This window comes from Hyla sarda, chromosome 13 (assembly GCF_029499605.1).
Source record: "Hyla sarda isolate aHylSar1 chromosome 13, aHylSar1.hap1, whole genome shotgun sequence".
In the NCBI taxonomy this organism is placed as follows: domain Eukaryota; kingdom Metazoa; phylum Chordata; class Amphibia; order Anura; family Hylidae; genus Hyla; species Hyla sarda.
This window is the reverse complement of record NC_079201.1, coordinates 20,174,997-20,192,823: the sequence shown is the minus strand read 5'-3', so window position 1 is coordinate 20,192,823 and position 17,827 is coordinate 20,174,997. Positions and strand designations below refer to the sequence as shown.

Here is a 17,827-nt window from a genome sequence, read left to right as displayed (position 1 = left end):
TTATAGTGCTGAAATAATACTCCCATATAGTGCCAATATAATGCTGGTCTAATGTTATACTGTGTTACACACTATATTCCTGTTACAGTGCCTTATAGTGCTGAAATAATACTACCATATAGTGCCAATATAATGCTGGTCTAAAGCTGTACTGTGTTACACACTATATTACTGTTATAGTGCCTTATAGTGCTGAAATAATACTCCCATATAGTGCCAATATAATGCTGGTCTAATGTTGTACTGTGTTACACACTATATTCCTGTTACAGTGCCTTATAGTACTGAAATAATACTCCCATATAGTGCCAATATAATGCTGGTCTAATGTTATACTGTGTTACACACTATATTCCTGTTACAGTGCCTTATAGTGCTGAAATAATACTACCATATAGTGCCAATATAATGCTGGTCTAAAGCTGTACTGTGTTACACACTATATTACTGTTATAGTGCCTTATAGTGCTGAAACAATATCACCATATAGTGCCAAAATAATGCTGGTCTAAAACTGTGCTATTCTGCTTTATACATTATATGACAAGAACAGTGTCCAATAGTAGCACCATATAGTGCATGTGTAATGGTTTCATATAGTGGCAAAATAATCCTAACCTAAAACAGTGCTCTTCTGCTGTATAAACTACATTACTGTGGATTATGCCTTATATTACTGAATTAACACTACTATGTCGCACATATGTAATAATTCCATATAGTGCCAAAATAATGCTATCCTAAACCGGTAACCTCCTGCTTTACACACTGTAGTACTGTAATAGTGCCCTATAGTGCTGGAAAAAAAAAATAACACCATATAGTAAACATGTAACAGTTCCATATAGTGCTAAACAGAGGCAAAAAAAAAAAGCTGTATAATTCCATGGTAGACACTTTAAAAATCTTAAACCTTCCAGTACTTATTAGTTGCTGAATACTACAGAGGAAATTATTTTCTTTTTGGAACACAGAGCTCTCTGCTGACATCATGACCACGGTGCTCTCTGCTGACATCTCTGTCCATTTTAGGAACTGTCCAGAGCAGCATATGTTTTCTATGGGGTTTTTCTCCTACTCTGGACAGTTCTTAAAATGGACAGAGATGCCAGCAGAGAGCACTGTGCTCGTGATGTCAGCAGAGAGCTCTGTGTTCTAAAAAGAAAATAATTTCCTCTGTAGTATTCAGCAGCTAATAAGTACTGGAAGGATTAAGATTTTTTTTTTTAATAGAAGTAATTTACAAATCTGTTTAACTTTCTGGCACCAGTTGATTTAAAAAAAAAAAAAAAAAAGGTTTCTACCGGTGTACCCCTTTAATTTCAGTGCTGTGCTGTATACATGTGGCAGATTATCAGATAGATGCTGGATTGGAGGTAAGTATTGTATATATATATTGTGTCTTTTGATGGAAGTGAAGGGACACTCCCTAGTGGGGTTTTTCTTCTTCAGTGCACTACGGTTTTTTCCTGGGATTCATAGGGATTTTTTTGTGTAAAATCCAGAGCAGTGATACAGGGAGCCGTTCAGTACAGAACTGTTTCCCAAGCAGGGTGCCTCCAGCTGTTGCAAAACTACAACTCCCAGCATGCCCGGACAGCCAACGGCTGTCCGGGCATGCTGGGAGTTGTAGTTTTGCAACTGCTGGAGGCACCCTGGTCGGGAAACACTGTAGTACAGAAAAGTCCTAAGGCTATGTACCGCCTGTCATCTGTTTCCTCATAGCTCAGGCCTGCGGAGTAGTAAACATAGCACTATGGGTCCATGTTTCCCAACCAATGTGCCTCCAGCTGTTGCAAAACTACAACTCCCAGCATGCCCGGAAAGCCAAAGGCAAAAACTGAGAGTAACCACTACACAGCCACCTACTCCGAACTGTTCCTCTTTACAATGCTTTTTTTTATTTTTACCAATATTCCCTTGGCATCACTTAACTATGTACGTTACAGATTTTACTGCCACCCGTTGAAATGCCTGTATCAGGGCCCCAACACTTACTGTGGTAATGGCGGGGTGTGTGGTGCAGGGCAGATGTTGTTACCCTAGGGGCAGATGGTATTAACCTCTTGTGTTCGTGATGCCAGGGCGTGGTTTAGCCTTAAAGGTATACCTCTGAATCCTGGGCTAGGCACGGGGGCAATGAAGACACCAACACCAAGTTACGGACAGCGATAGCTTTAACAAAGGTAGACAGATGGTAAGGTCTATACAGTTCAGCCAGGGCCCAAGGAGGTGACCAGTGACTCAGAAACCTTAACGGCTTGCTGGTACTTGTAGTAGAGAATTTAGTGGAGGCCACGCTGGATAGACAGAAGACTTGAACTTGATTGACAACACTGTGACTTTAGCTTACTTTGCACTAGATTTGTGGCTGCAGGACTTGACTTGAGGCTGCAGGACTTGACTTGAGGCTGCAGGACTTCACTTGTGGCTGCAGGACTTGACTTGAGGCTGCAGGATTTGACTTGAGGCTGCAGGACTTGACTTGTGGCTGCAGGACTTGACTTGAGGCTGCAGGACTTGACTTGAGGCTGCAGGACTTGACTTGTGGCTGCAGGACTGGACTTGTGGCTGCAGGACTTGACTTGAGGCTGCAGGACCTGACTTGAGGCTACAGGACCTGACTTGAGGCTGCAAGACCTGACTTGAGGCTGCAGGACTTGACTTGAGGCTTCAGGACCTGACTTGAGGCTGCAGGACTGGACTTGAGGCTGCAGGACTTGACTTGAGGCTGCAGGACTTGACTTGAGGCTGCAGGACTTGACCTGAGGCTGCAGGACTGGACTTGTGGCTGCAGGACTTGACTTGAGGCTGCAGGACTTGACTTGAGGCTGCAGGACTTGACCTGAGGCTGCAGGACTGGACTTGAGGCTGCAGGACTTGACTTGAGGCTACAGGACTGGACTTGAGGCTGCAGGACTTGACTTGAGGCTGCAGGACTTGACTTGAGGCTGCAGGACTTGACTTGAGGCTGCAGGACTGGACTTGAGGCTGCAGGACTTGACTTGAGGCTGCAGGACTTGACTTGAGGCTACAGGACTGGACTTGAGGCTGCAGGACTTGACTTGAGGCTGCAGGACTTGACTTGAGGCTACAGGACTGGACTTGAGGCTGCAGGAGTTGACTTGAGGCTGCAGGACTTGACTTGAGGCTGCAGGACTTGACTTGAGGCTGCAGGACTTGACTTGAGGGTGCAGGACTTGACCTGAGGCTGCAGGACTGGACTTGTGGCTGCAGGACTTGACTTGAGGCTTCAGGACTTGACTTGAGGCTGCAGGACTTGACTTGAGGCTGCAGGACTTGACTTGAGGCTGCAGGACTTGACTTGAGGCTGCAGGACTTGACTTGAGGCTACAGGACTGGACTTGAGGCTGCAGGACTTGACTTGAGGCTGCAGGACTTGACTTGAGGCTGCAGGACTGGACTTGAGGCTGCAGGACTTGACTTGAGGCTACAGGACTTGACTTGAGGCTGCAGGACTTGACTTGAGGCTACAGGACTGGACTTGTGGCTGCAGGACTTGACTTGAGGCTGCAGGACCTGACTTGAGGCTGCAGGACTTGACTTGAGGCTCCAGGACTTGACTTGAGGCTGCAGGACTTGACTTGAGGCTGCAGGACTTGACTTGAGGCTACAGGACCTGACTTGAGGCTGCAGGACTTGACTTGAGGCTGCAGGACTTGACTTGAGGCTGCAGGACTTGACTTGAGGCTGCAGGACTTGACTTGAGGCTACAGGACCTGACTTGAGGCTGCAGGACTTGACTTGAGGCTCCAGCACTTGATTTGAGGCTGCAGGACATGACTTGAGGCTGCAGGACTTGACTTGAGGCTACAGGACCTGACTTGAGGCTGCAGGACTTGACTTGAGGCTCCAGCACTTGATTTGAGGCTACAGGACCTGACTTGAGGCTGCAGGACTTGACTTGAGGCTCCAGCACTTGATTTGAGGCTGCAGGACTTGACTTGAGGCTGCAGGACTGGACTTGAGGCTGCAGGACTTGACTTGAGGCTACAGGACCTGACTTGAGGCTGCAGGACTTGACTTGAGGCTCCAGGACTTGATTTGAGGCTGCAGGACTTGACTTGAGGCTGCAGGACCGGACTTGAGGCTGCAGGACTTGACTTGAGGCTGCAGGACTGGACTTGAGTCTGCAGGACATTACTTGAGGCTGTAGGACTGGACTTGAGGTTGCAGGACTGGACTTGAGTCTGCAGGACTTGACTTGAGGCTGTAGGACTGGACTTGAGGCCTCCACTGCTCTGGACACACACACTAATACAACTTAACTGCACTGGACCTCAGGAACAAGAGCGACGCTAGCTCCACCCAGGGCTTATATGGGGGAGACCAGCAGGGAGCCCATAGGTCACCTTTGGGGTCAGCTGGTCATTAGTGCCTCCTGGGTAACAATCACATGGTACATTTATTAAAGTCACAACACACAATAAAATGCATAACATATTTACATGGGGGAAACAGCTGCATGGGCCCTGGAGACACTGCCTGACAGGACAGCAGGAGAGTACGGGGAAACACCATCCCATACTGGGCCACCACATTACCATGTGCCATTGCACCTGTCTTAGGTTCAAATCCCACCAAGGCAACACCTGCAATGGGTCTGTATGTTCTCCCTGTGTTTCCTCCAACACTTCAAACATTCAATATGGAATTTAGATCCTGAACCCCAATGGGGACGGGGATGACTTCGAGTGATGACAAGCTCTGTACATTGCTGTGGAATATGTTGGCGCTAAATAAATAAAGGAACTATTATTATCAGTTGCTACAGGCCACACTTATCTTTTGCGCTGGCATTAACATGAAGTACTTGTTTTTAGGATCTCTGCTTGCTGTCGGGGCATGCTGGGAGTTGTAGTTTTGCAACAGCTGGAGGCACTCTGTTTGGGGAAACACTGCCATAGCCAATTGGTTGGGCTGAAACACCTAACAATGCTATCAGGATTTGTGTTGATATAGATAGAAGACATTGGCTCTACTTGGGAGGATCAGAGTATCTTAAAGGGATAAAAACTTTTTTTTTTTTTATATATATATATCAACTGGCTCCAGACAGTTAAACAGATTTGTAAATGACTTCTATTAAAAAATCTTAATCCTTCTAATAATTATCAGCTGCTGAAGTTGAGTTGTTCTTTTCTTTCTGGCAACAGTGCTCTCTGCTGACATCTCTGCTTGTCTCGGGAACTGCACAGAGTAGAAGAGGTTTGCTATGGGGATTTGCTTCTACTCTGGACAGTTCCCGAGACAGGTGTCATAGGAAAGCACTTAAAAAAGAACAAGTCAACTTCAGCAGCTCATAAGTACTGAAAGGATTAAGATTTTTTAATAGAAGTAATTTACAAATCTGTTTAACTTTCTGGAGCCAGTTGATATATGAAAAAAAAAGGTTTTCCCTGGAATACCCCTTTAAATCTTTATACCATCGGATTTTCGGTAAGCTTCAGAGGCATTGGCCACAGAGACGCACAGGAAATCAGAGAGCGATGGGACCCGGCCCGCAGAGAGGGCAGAGCACTGTGCACTTGTCACAAAGCAGGAAGCAGCAGCTGAAATGAGGAAGAAAAAGAGAAAATGGGGAAATTCAAGAAAAGCAACATCTTACACAACAGGAGAAGTATAACTATGTGCAGGACACCTCCGAGCTAAACATGACAAAAATCTGCAAAAATCATCTAAAATACCAACAGAAAATATTAAGCTGTATATAAATAAAGGAGCACTCCACCTATATTGTAATTTTAAGAACTGTCCCTTCTTTAAAAGGGTACTCCGGTGGAAACCTTTTTTTTTTTTTTTTTATCAACTGGCTCCAGAAAGTTAAACAGATTTGTAAATTACTTCTATTAAAAAAATCTTAATCCTTCCAGTACTTATTAGCTGCTTAATACTACAGAGGAAGTTATTTTCTTTTTGGAACACAGAGCTCTCTGCTGACATCTCTGTCCATTTTAAGAACTGTCCAGGGTAGAAGAAAATCCTCATAGCAGAGAGCACTGTGGTCATGATGTCTGCAGAGAGCTCTGTGTTCCAAAAAGAAAAAGATGTCCTCTGTAGTATTCAGCAGCTAATAAGTACTAGAAGAATTAAGATTTTGTAATAGATGTAATTTACAAATCTGTACCCCTTTAAACAATTGATTAGGGGGGGGGGGGGGGGGTATGAAATTCTTCCATCACCCAGTTCTCATAAAGAACAGAAGGGCCTGGAACCTATTTCTTCATCTCTTGTAAAACTGACCATATGTTTTAAGACGCCCATACAGCTTACACTAAAGTAGGACGAATCCGCCAGCTTTGGTGGCTTTAGCTGACTATCTAAGGTACATGGCGGCCTCCTGACTTTCCACCAACGAGCCTATTTTTTTGTGAGGTATAAGCAAGTGCTGAGGAGTCTGGCTGCGGCTTACTCCTCCCCATAGACAAGACATAAATGTTAAAATTTGCCGAACTGTCGGTCTAACGAATGTTTGGCTGCCAGTTATTAAAAAAGTGGGGGCACCTTTAGATAGCCAGACAGCTCAGCCGAAATTTATGTGTTAGGAATAGGGGAGAGTAGTAAGCTGCTGCCAGACACCTTCTGGATTCCAAATGATCAGGCATGTTGAAATCCAAAAGACTGATCCCTATTTCCCAACATCTGCTGTTGGGGGAAAAGTTGGGAAACCTTCATTTACATTAGATGGTCTAAGGTGTATGGCTACCTAAAGAGGTACTCCGCTGCTCAGAAAATGTTTTCCAGTGGAGTACCCCTTTAAGAAGTCTAGGGCACCTGGGCATGGGGCTGAAGTCAAGGTTGATTGACATGCACTGGCCCTTTAGGGATCCAGGAGTCACCATGTGCGAGGAGTAAGGATGGATATACTTTACATATGGTGAAAGAAAGAACTCAGAGAGCACAATCATCTAACTCCACGTGTGTCAGGTGATTAAGGGAATCAGCGGAAAAGCAGGAGAGCGGCCGGTATCTTCAATATAATTTCTATCAACGGGGTACGAAGCTATGAAGTTGTAGAAAAACTGATGCATGAAGATGTAGAAATAAAGCTTGCACCGTCACCGTTAATTTATATAATTCTTCATACAGTCATTCCGTTTAGGCAGGGAGATCCTGGGCGCTCAGAGGCAAACAGCCGTTTTCGCACACAGGCGTGTGCTTCTTCCGGCCCCTTTGAGGGGCCGGAAGAAGCACACGGCTGTGTGAGAAAACGGCTGTGTTGGAAAACGGCTGTTTGCCTCTGAGCGCCCCGCATCACCAGGATCTCCCTGCCTGAACGGAATGTCCGTATAAAGAATTATCTACAGTACCGGTGAGTGCAAGCTTTATTTCTACATCCTCATGTATATACTTTACATTGGTGATGAGCAGTAAACCAGCTACGGAGCCATGAAGTTGTAGAAAAACTGATGCATGAAGATGTAGAAATAAAGCTTGCACTCACCGTTACTGTAGATAATTCTTCATACGGTCATTCCGTTCAGGCAGGGAGATCCTGGGCGCTCAGAGGCAAAAAGCCGTTTTCGCACACAGCCGTGTGCTTCTTCCGGCCCCTTTGAGGGGCCGTAAGAAGCACACGGCTGTGTGCGAAAACGGCTGTGTTAGAAAATGGCTGTGTTTGAAAATGGCTGTTTGCCTCTGAGCGCCCCGCATCACCAGGATCTCCCTGCCTGAACGGAATGTCCGTATAAAGAATTATCTACAGTAACGGTGAGTGCAAGCTTTATTTCTACATCCTCATGTATATACTTTACATTGGTGATGAGCAGTAAACCAGCTACCTAGACATGTAAACCAATAAATTGTAACACAAATCACCCCTAAATTTTCAGGCTTTGGGCACAGTTAGGTTTTCGTAGCCCTTTCTATCCTGTCCTTATCTGGTAGTATCAGACCAAATGTTCTGCCAAAGTGAGGAACTTCATATCCTGTGTTCCTCCCACACATTGCATATACCCTATACCTGTTTCCTCCTTGGTTCTTACTCAACTTCTGTTATGTTGTTTTTGTACCCACGAGTCTCCAACATTTCTAAAAAAAAATTCCACCCAAAAGACCACATGTTGGTTTCATAGGTGAACCTTTTTTTGCATCTTATCCTTCTTAACAGTATCTCTACCTATGTTGATTTTAAAGGGGTACTCCGGTGGAAAAAAACATTTTTTTAGGTCTTTATAAGTCAACTGGTGCCAGATAGTTAAACAGATTTGTAAATGACTTCTATTGAAAAATCTTTACCCTTCCTGTACTTTTTAGCAGCTGTATGCTACCGAGGAAATTCTGTTCTTTTTTAATTTCTTGTCCACAGTGCTCTCTGCTGACACCTCTGTCCGTGTTAGGAACTCTCCAGAGCAGCATAGGTTTGAAATGGGGATTTTCTCCTGCTCTGGACAGTTCCTGACACGGACAGAGGTGTCAGCAGAGAGCACTGTGGACAAGACAAAAAATACATTTAAAAAGAACAGAATTTCCTCTGTAGCATACAGCTGCTAAAAAGTACTGGAAGGGTAAAGATTTTTTAATAGAAGTAATTTACAAATCTGTTTAACTTTCTGGCACCAGTTCATAAAAAAAAATGTTTTCCAGTGGAGTACCCCTTTAAAGGGGTTCCCTACTTGTGACAATAAGGTGGTTCTAAAGTGTCCTCTTGCTGGAATATCCATGTTCAGCTGTAACCTGTAAGGAATCTGGCAATCGGAGCCATATTACTTGGCCAGACATGGGCTGTAGCCAGCACCGAGTTACTGAGCCTATAACAAGGCTCCGCTACTGTGCCGGGAGGGTGTACGCAGCAATTTTCTGCCATCATTTGTCAGTCACACATCCCCTATTACACAGGGATTGGTGCGGCCAACCAAAGATGACTTTGTAGCACAGCAAAATGACGCGATCAGCTGACAAATTAGTGTTTTCTCGTTCGTCGTCTCTGGTCGATAATCACTCTGTGTAATAGGTTCAGGTTCTCTCCAGCGCCACCACAGGGGAAATTAATCATTACACAGGGCCCATTCAAATGAGTGGGTTATGTGTGTAATCCAGGACAGGGCAGGTCTTCCAGAGAGAGAGGGGTGTTTTTTTTTTACTTCTCTCCAACTCAAGAGGTAAAGATGCTGATTTGAAGACCCCCCTCCATTGAGTCATGATTCCATAACAGGGTATTCGGAAATAGATTTTCTAAAGTAGGCAATGCCTTTAAATGTCTACCACAGGGTATATCATAGGTAAGTTATTTATTTTTTTATTTTTTTATAATTCGGTCCTCAAAGCAGGATTTAGGTCCCCAATCAAGAAGCCATCTGGACATCTATGAATTAGTGGACCCTATTTAATTCTGTAGGCTCAAAAGAATGCTCATAGACAAGTTCATAGAGAATTAATGAATCGGCTATACACCACTCACAATCCATATGGGCCAGAGGAAGTACAGAGTGTTGAACCAAACGGCTGTCGCCTATTCTTACCTTGTGTGCATGAGGACTGGAGGGCTGCAATGGGATTAGGATCCCGCAGGACCCAATATAAAATTTGTGGGAGTGGGCCATTTTTAGTCTTGAGAAAACGGGAGTGGGCGGTCACAGAACATACAGCGGGTCCTGCAAAATCCTGCAGACCTCTGAAATGGCACAAGGGGATGATGAAATGGCACTAGGGGTGACAATATGTCACAAGAGGGTGAAGAAGTGGCTCAAGGGGGTGATGAAGTGGAACAAGGGGGTGATAAAATGGCACTAGGGGGTGACAATATGGCACAAGAGGGTGATGAAGTGGCTCAAGGGGGTGATGAAGTGGAACAAGGGGGTGATAAAATGGCACAAGGGGGTGACAATATGGCACAAGAGGGTGATGAAGTGGCACAAGGGGCTGATAAAATGGCACTAGGGGTAACAATATGGAACAAGAGGGTGAAGAAGTGGCACAAGGGGGCTAATGAAGTAGCTCAAGGGGGTGATAAAATGGCACTAGGAGGTGACAATATGGCACAAGAGGGTGATGAAGTGGCACTAGGGGGTGATGAAGTGGCACAAGGGGTGATAAAATGGAACTAGGGGTGACAATATGGCACAAGAGGGTGAAGAAGTGGCACAAGGGGGGTGATGAAGTGGCTCAAGGGGGTGATAAAATGGCACTAGGAGGTGACAATATGGCACGAGAGTGATGAAGTGGAACTAGGGGGTGATAAAGTGGCACTAGGGGTGACAATATGTCACAAGAGGGTGAAGAAGTGGCTCAAGGGGGTGATAAAATTGCACTAGGAGGTGACAATATGGCACAAGAGGGTGATGAAGTGGCACTAGGGGGTGAAGAAGTGTCTCAAAGGGGTGATAAAATTGCACTAGGAGGTGACAATGTGGCACAAGAGGGTGATGAAGTGGCACTAGGGGGTGATGAAATGGCTTAAGGGGGTAATAAAATGGCACAGGGAGCTATCTCTAAAAGCTGGAGTGGGCGGGATTGGACACCTATGCTGTGGGAGTGGCAGTAATGGTCAGAAATCCAGCAGAAGCAGGAATAAAAAAACATTCTCTCTATAGCGCTCTACCGCGTACCTTATGTGGTAAATAAAAATTTTCGGAAGTGTTCCTGCTGAGCGCCGTCCGTTGGACTTTTCTGACTTTGAAGCTGTTATGTAGGCGTCAGCTATTTCACTTGACTCAGAAATACAGAAATCTACACAATTCATGGAATCTGGATCGGTCATCGTAAAATAAAACAAGGAAGCTGAAAAGTGGTAGTATCTGTCAAAAATGACCCATGATTCAGAGCAATCTGGGGGGAAAACACATAAAAGTACAATAAAAAGGTCAGGAAAAGACACAAAAAGCGAGTTAATCCTTATATGATGGCGGTAAGTCCTCCTGGTATAGTTCTTGTGTGGAATGCAAGTTAGTGCAGGTGATATCCCAAGGGGGTATTCCGAGATACGGTGGGGGAGGAGAGGTAGACGGCCTTTTGAAGAAGACTTTACTACACTTTTCCTGTCCTGTATTTTAGCTTTCGGTTTTTATACTATGCACTATGGTGCCACATTATGATATCTGGGGGAGGGTAAGGGTTTGGGCGTGTTAGAATTCAATTGCTCAATGCTTTTGCATGCTGGAAGTTGTAGTTTTGAAACAGCTGGAGGCACCATGGATGGGACACATCGCCATTGACTTACATTGCAAATTTGTCTTCCTTAGTGTGCTTTTCCACCAGCTCATTCTAGTAATTGGTCAGGGTCTCAACACTCAGACCCCGACCGATCAAAACTTTTGACATGTCTGTACAGCATGTCTCTAGACATAGTAGATCAGCTTTATTTAGAGTGTCCCTTTAACTCAAGTATCTTAAAGGGGTTATCCAGGAAAAAACTTTTATATGTATATATATATATATATATATATATATATATATATCTCAAATGGCTCCAGAAAGTTAAACAGATTTGTAAATTACTTCTATTAAATAATCTTAATCCTTTCAGTACTCATGAGCTGCTGAAGTTGAGTTGTTCTTTTCTGTCTAAGTGCTCTCTGATGACACCTGTCTCAGGAACCATCCAGAGAAGAAGCAAATCCCCATAGCAAACCTCTTCTACTCTGTGCAGTTCCCGAGACAAGCAGAGATGTCAGCAGAAAGCACTGTTGCCAGACAGAAAACAACAACTCAACTTCAGCAGCTGATAATTATTGGAAGAATTAAGATTTTTTTTTTTTTATAGAAGTAATTTACAAAGCTGTTTAAGTTTCTGGAGCCTATTTATATATATATATCAAAACGTTTTTCTTTTTCCTGGAATATCCCTTTAAGCTCTAGTGACGGAACCATTACAGAAAGGTGTCCTTCTTTAAAACATTTTTGAAAAAAAAAACAAAAGCTTGGTGGCAGCCTATATGGTTATCGGATCCAATAGGGAATGTCATTCAACTTTCCCAGGCTCCTGAGTGGCAAATCTGTTATGTAATGCAGTCATACATACCAAGTTACTATATTGTTGCATAAGCAGGTGTATATGCTGCCCAGGACACAGGGGTGATAGAAGTATTTGGATTGTCTATCAAGTTTCCCATAAACCAGTGTTTCCCAACCAGGGTGCCTCCAGCTGTTGCAAAACTATCACTCCCAGCATGCCCGGACAGCCTTCGGCTGTCCGGGCATGCTGGGAGTTGTAGTTTTGCAACAACTGGAGGCACCCTGGTTGGGAAACACTGCCATAGACAGTTGGGGTATGTTCACAGGGCAGATTTTTTGCAGAATGTCTGCCTGGAAAGTTTTTGGTTGGAAAACCACAGATAGCAGACAATCGTAAATGCATGTCTCCATAGGGTGGAATCCACCGAAAGAGTTGACATGTCCACTATTTCTGCGGAGGCTTGAATTTACATTTCCGGTAGATATATCCTGCGCGGAAATTCTGCCGTGTGCACGGTGCAGCAGAATCCCATTTAAACCAATGGGACTCTGCTGCAACAAACTTTTCGAGCAGAATTTTTTGACCGGATTCAGGTTGCAAATTCCGCCATGTTATTGAGGCCTGATAGCAGTGTTTCCCAACCAGGGTGCCTCCAGGGGTTGCAAAACTACAACTCCCAGCATGCCTGGACAGCCGAAGGCTGCCCGTGCATGCTGGGAGTTGTAGTTTTACAACATCTGGAGGCACCCTGGTTGGTAAACACTGCCTAATAGTCAGGCTGTTAAACTCATAGAGGATAGTCTAGACTGGATACAACTGTAACATCCCCTTCAGCTGTGTGAACTATTAGATCTGGATAGCTTTTAGATGTAAATAGGATTGTCACCATTCACTGACAGCAAGCAACAATCTCAAAAATGGTGCGGAATAATAACACAAAGTTTATTAGAAAGTTGCAGAGCTTTTTACAGCACAATAAAGATGCCTTTGAAGCCGCCTCCATGGAGTCACTTTGTCCTTGTGTTGCGGAGCCTGTTTCCTTGAAGTGTCTAGGACACAGGTGTCGGTAACAGCCCTGAGGCCCCTCCAGATCTGATCCCACTCACCAGCTGTTGTTGGAAGAAGATCAGCAGCGGGGGACATGTCCTCATCCAAAATGGAAGAGCAGCGCCCTACAGCAGGTGTATTAACTACTATGCCACTAAATGCCATGAGGCTCTGTATTAAAGCCTACATGAGGAAATTGTATTCTGAGCGATGCCCTAAAGTGGAATTCTCTGATGAGATAGAGGAACATCAACAGAATGTAGGGTAACGAAGAGGGTCCCAATATAACCAGGATAGGTAGAGCTATAGGAATATGGATTCCAGGGGTATAAAATTACATGAGATAGACAGATAGATAGAGAGATAGATATGAGATAGATAGATAGATAGATATGAGATAGATAGATAGGAGAAAGATAGATAGATAGATATGAGATAGATAGATAGGAGATAGATAGATATGAGATAGATAGATATGAGATAGATAGATAGATAGATATGAGATAGATAGATAGGAGATAGATAGATATGAGATAGATAGATATGAGATAGATAGATAGATAGATAGAAATGAGATAGATAGATAGATAGATAGATAGATAGATATGAGATAGATAGATATGAGATAGATAGATATGAGATAGATAGATATGAGATAGATAGATATGAGATAGATAGATAGATATGAGATAGATAGATAGATATGACATAGATAGATAGATAGATAGATAGATATGAGATAGATATGAGATAGATAGATATGAGATAGATAGATATGAGATAGATATGAGATAGATATGAGATAGATAGATATGAGATAGATAGATATGAGATAGATAGATAGATATGACATAGATAGATAGATATGATAGATAGATATGAGATAGATAGATAGATATGACATAGATAGATAGATAGATATGAGATAGATAGATATGAGATAGATAGATAGATAGATATGAGATAGATAGATAGATAGATAGATATGATAGATAGATATGAGATAGATAGATAGATATGAGATAGATAGGGATAGAAAAAGACAGTGCTTCAAAACTGGTGAAAAAAGTGATGAATTTGTGTACCCACTAATAGGTAATGTGAACTCGGTTTAGACTGTTGTGAGAGATAGATGAAGGTCTTCCTGCTTTGATCCAGAGGCGTGCGGCTATGCCTCTCGGCTGACATTTGGTTATGGGACCAGAAGGAGCTGTGGAAGGACAGGGTGGGTAAGTATCCCTTTTTTTCCTCTTTCACAGCAGCTCCAGCAAAATAAAAAAATAAAACATTTTCTTTGGATTACCTGCATTTGCTGAAAATTGTATAAAATGTATAAGAAAAAAACCAAAGTATTCATACCTTCTGTGGCTCCCATGATGAGGCTTCTATGGTCTACAGGCTGGTCTTGGTTTACTGGCCCCTTATGTTGATGCATTGCATCCGATCACATGACCACAATAGGCCGCCAATCTTGCTCTATGGCAGTAAGGTGATCAATAATGTCCTAAAAGAGACAGGAGGGGAGGCAGCCATCAGGCACATGGTACCATGTCATTGCTTTCCAGTTCAGAAAGAAACTACAGAACTTTCTGTGCCATGTGACTGTAGTGGCATAACGAGGCATGCTGAATTATAGATGTAAATGAATAAACACATTATCATGATAAGACACAACAGTTAACTGGCTGGCATCGTTGGCTGGTTGGCCTATCAGGGAGCTGGGACGCCATGTTTTTTTAGAGTGTGCTTGATGTAAACAGGCATCTGCTGGCCCCATGTGCCTGTGATTGGGCCCCCAGCAGCCAAGTCTGTCCGGCCTTGCGTCATGTTCCGGGAGAGACACAGGAGTCACCTAAGACCAGTGTTTTCCAACCAGAGTGCCCCCAGCTATTGCAAAACTACAACTCCCAGCATGCCCGGACAGCCGAAGGCTGTCCGGGCATGCGTGGAGTTGTAATTTTGCAAAAGCTGGAGGCACCCTAGTTGGGAAACACTGCCTTAGACTCTGCTGCACAGGGTTGTGTGTTGTAGGCTGGCAGACGTATGACCAATGTAAGTACTTCTATTACACAACTATTACCAAGTTTTTCTTCCTGTATAACCCCTTTAACATAAAAGTCAGTACCCAAGACCATCAGCTCATACTGTCATCCAAAAATGTTATCTTTTCTCTGCATTTAACCCTGATAAATTCTACCTTTTCCTCAATCAGCCTGAGGAAAGAGTGAAACATTTTGCATTGTTGCAAATCCCCACCAACATTACAAACACGTCATCTATGTATCGGCACCATCTATGCCATTTATAATAATTCCTTTATTTATTGTCATTACTCAGATTGGTCATTGTCCCCATTCAGGATCACAATCAAAATCCCAAATTCACCTTATAAGTATGAAAATTCAAGTAGAAAAAACAGACATGGTCGCACATCTACATTTTGTATTTTGATCTACATAAATTCAAAAACTAACAGGTTGTTAGTATACATTTTGATCAAACGGTACAAGCCCACTCGCCCTGTCAAGGCCACCTAATTAGAGTGGGTCCCTGACATCCCCAGCATAAATTTATTTATTGGTCAGCACTCCGCTCCACCCCCTCAGCCCAATCCTATATAAGGTGGCAGGTAGCTACACAGGGCCTTTTCTTTTCTAGCAGACTCCCAGTTTGACTGGGAGCACATGGTAAGTGAGCTTTTACACCCTGTTCACACTGGTGTGGTGCTGTGCGGCGTCCGTTGCTGCCGCGGCGCCGTGTCTGGGGGGGGGGCGCGGCCCAGGGACTGGTTTGAGTGGCATTGGGGCCGCTGTGCTAGTGGGTCGTTCCCCTTGTGGGCACTGGTGTTGTGGCGGTGGTGGTCGCCGCCCAGTGCTATGCCATTTTATGCTAGGGTGCGTTAGGGACCCACTCTAAATAGGGGGCCTTGACATGGCGAGTGGGCTTGTACTTTTCATCAAAATGTATACTAACAACCTGTTAGTTTTTGAATTTATGCTGAGAAGCAAGTAGCTCAAAATACATATTGTGGAGGGGCGACCATGTCTTTTTCTACTCAAATTCACCTTATAAGTATGTTTTTTGGAGGGTGAGAGGACAGCAAAGAACCAGGAAGAAATCCATTCAAACATGGGAAGAACATACAAACACCTTGCAGAAGTTGTCCTTGGTGGGGTTTGAAACTAGGACCCCAACATGTTCTAAATCACTACATCAGATTTTGAGTTGGAGTCTGAAGATGTACCACAGGGGCAACATAGATACAGCGCTGCACTCTTATCTGCTTATATAGTTTACTGCTTTGTAATATAAATGCTCTCGCCTATACATTAGAATATATATATATATCTATATATATATCTATATATATATGTGATGTCCCAGTACGTGATATAGTCCCGTACAGTACTTAGGCCCTGTCAGGTTGAGTCCCTCTGTGTCCTAGGGTCTCTCCTGCAGTGTCTCCCCCATAGTAATATATATTATAACAAAGTCCAAGTGTTAGGCACAGCTCACTCGTACGCCCTTTCTGCGTCTCGGACGAGACTGAACCACAACTCGTATAGCAATATAAAAAATGAAGAGATGTCCAGCGCAGATTCCAAGCAATACAAAATAATTTATTCAGCAGTAACACGACATGATGACAGGTAGGTGACGCGTTTCAGCCACAATCTGCGGCCTTAGTCATAGTATGGCCGCAGATTGTGGCTGAAACGCGTCACCTACCTGTCATCATGTCGTGTTACTGCTGAATAAATTATTTCGTATTGCTTGGAATCTGCGCTGGACATCTCTTCATTTTTTATATTAATATATATTATGTATAGTGTTATGTGTGTTATGTATAAAGGACCTTTGAGTTAGTCACATGATAATGTGTTCACATGATGTGTTTGTTACCCAGAGAGCAGCAGCTAACCAGGTGACCTGCAGCTTGACCTATGGGCTTCTGGCTCAGCCCCCCTTTATAACAGGGGGAGCCATTACAATCTCTCTCTTAGATCCTGAGGCACAGTAAAGACCAGACGTCTCAGAGCCAGTGTCCAGCACATCTGGAGGCCTCAAGCCTAAATTACAGCCACATGTCAGTAAGTCAAGTCATCTCTGTCTGCTGTCAGTACCTACAGTCAAGTCTATTATAGTCACCGTGGCTGTCCTAAAGTCTATCAAAGTCACTAAAAGTCCCAGCAAGCTGCGAGGTCCCCTGTGTGACTGGTCACCTCTCTAGGATCCTGGCCTAGCTGTAAAGACTATTTCCATCTGTCTACCTCAGTAAAGCTACCGTTAACCCTAACCTGGTCTTGGACTATTATTACCCTTCCTAACCTTCGGATAGCGGTTCTACCATTCGGGTGGTTACCGCGAAACCCACGCCCTGGTGTCACAAACATTTAGGGGTTAATAACACCAGCCCCTGGGCTACAATATCTGCCCCATACACCTCACCTCATCACACCCTGTGGCCCACCACATATATATATTTTAGGGAATCGTGGTCTGGCATAGTGGCCTCAGAACTGCTGGCAAATCTTCCGCTGGTAATGACTAAGGAATCCATAGAGTTTATCTTGGATACTCTCCCTATACATCCTGTCCTGTGCAGGTTATGACAAGTGTCTGCAGTGTGCGGCTGAATCCACAAGGTGTGCCACAATCCTGACAGCCTGACAAGGTGTGTCCTGGAAGTCAGTCACACGAGTCTATTCATATTCTGCAGTGCCAGTCATGGGGACTGAGCCATCTGAACAACTCTAAGGACCCTCTGTGGCATTTCCTTCTATCCCTGCTGTTAGCGTGAAGAATAAGTTCACCCTAACAGGGCACACTGCAGCAGTGCCTCCATATATGATCCAGCCAAAATCC

The 17,827-nt window shown here is 44.0% G+C and overlaps 1 protein-coding gene across 4 annotated transcripts in view; it reads right to left on the bottom strand.

Moving 5' to 3' along the window:
- Positions 1-5,415: 5,415 nt before the first annotated feature.
- Positions 5,416-17,827, bottom strand: part of FAAP100 (FA core complex associated protein 100) — a 230,956-nt gene continuing 218,544 nt past the window's right edge. The window contains exons 15-17 of one of the 4 annotated variants that reach the window (XR_008849483.1): positions 14,321-14,465; positions 10,569-10,788; positions 5,416-5,573 (exon numbers count right to left, since the gene is read on the bottom strand). The gene's annotated coding sequence lies outside the window, so the exon portion shown is untranslated. Of the gene's footprint in view, positions 5,574-10,568; positions 10,789-14,185; positions 14,224-14,320; positions 14,466-17,827 lie in introns of those variants that run through there. The other 3 variants (XR_008849484.1, XR_008849485.1, XR_008849486.1) reach the window with 3 other exon arrangements.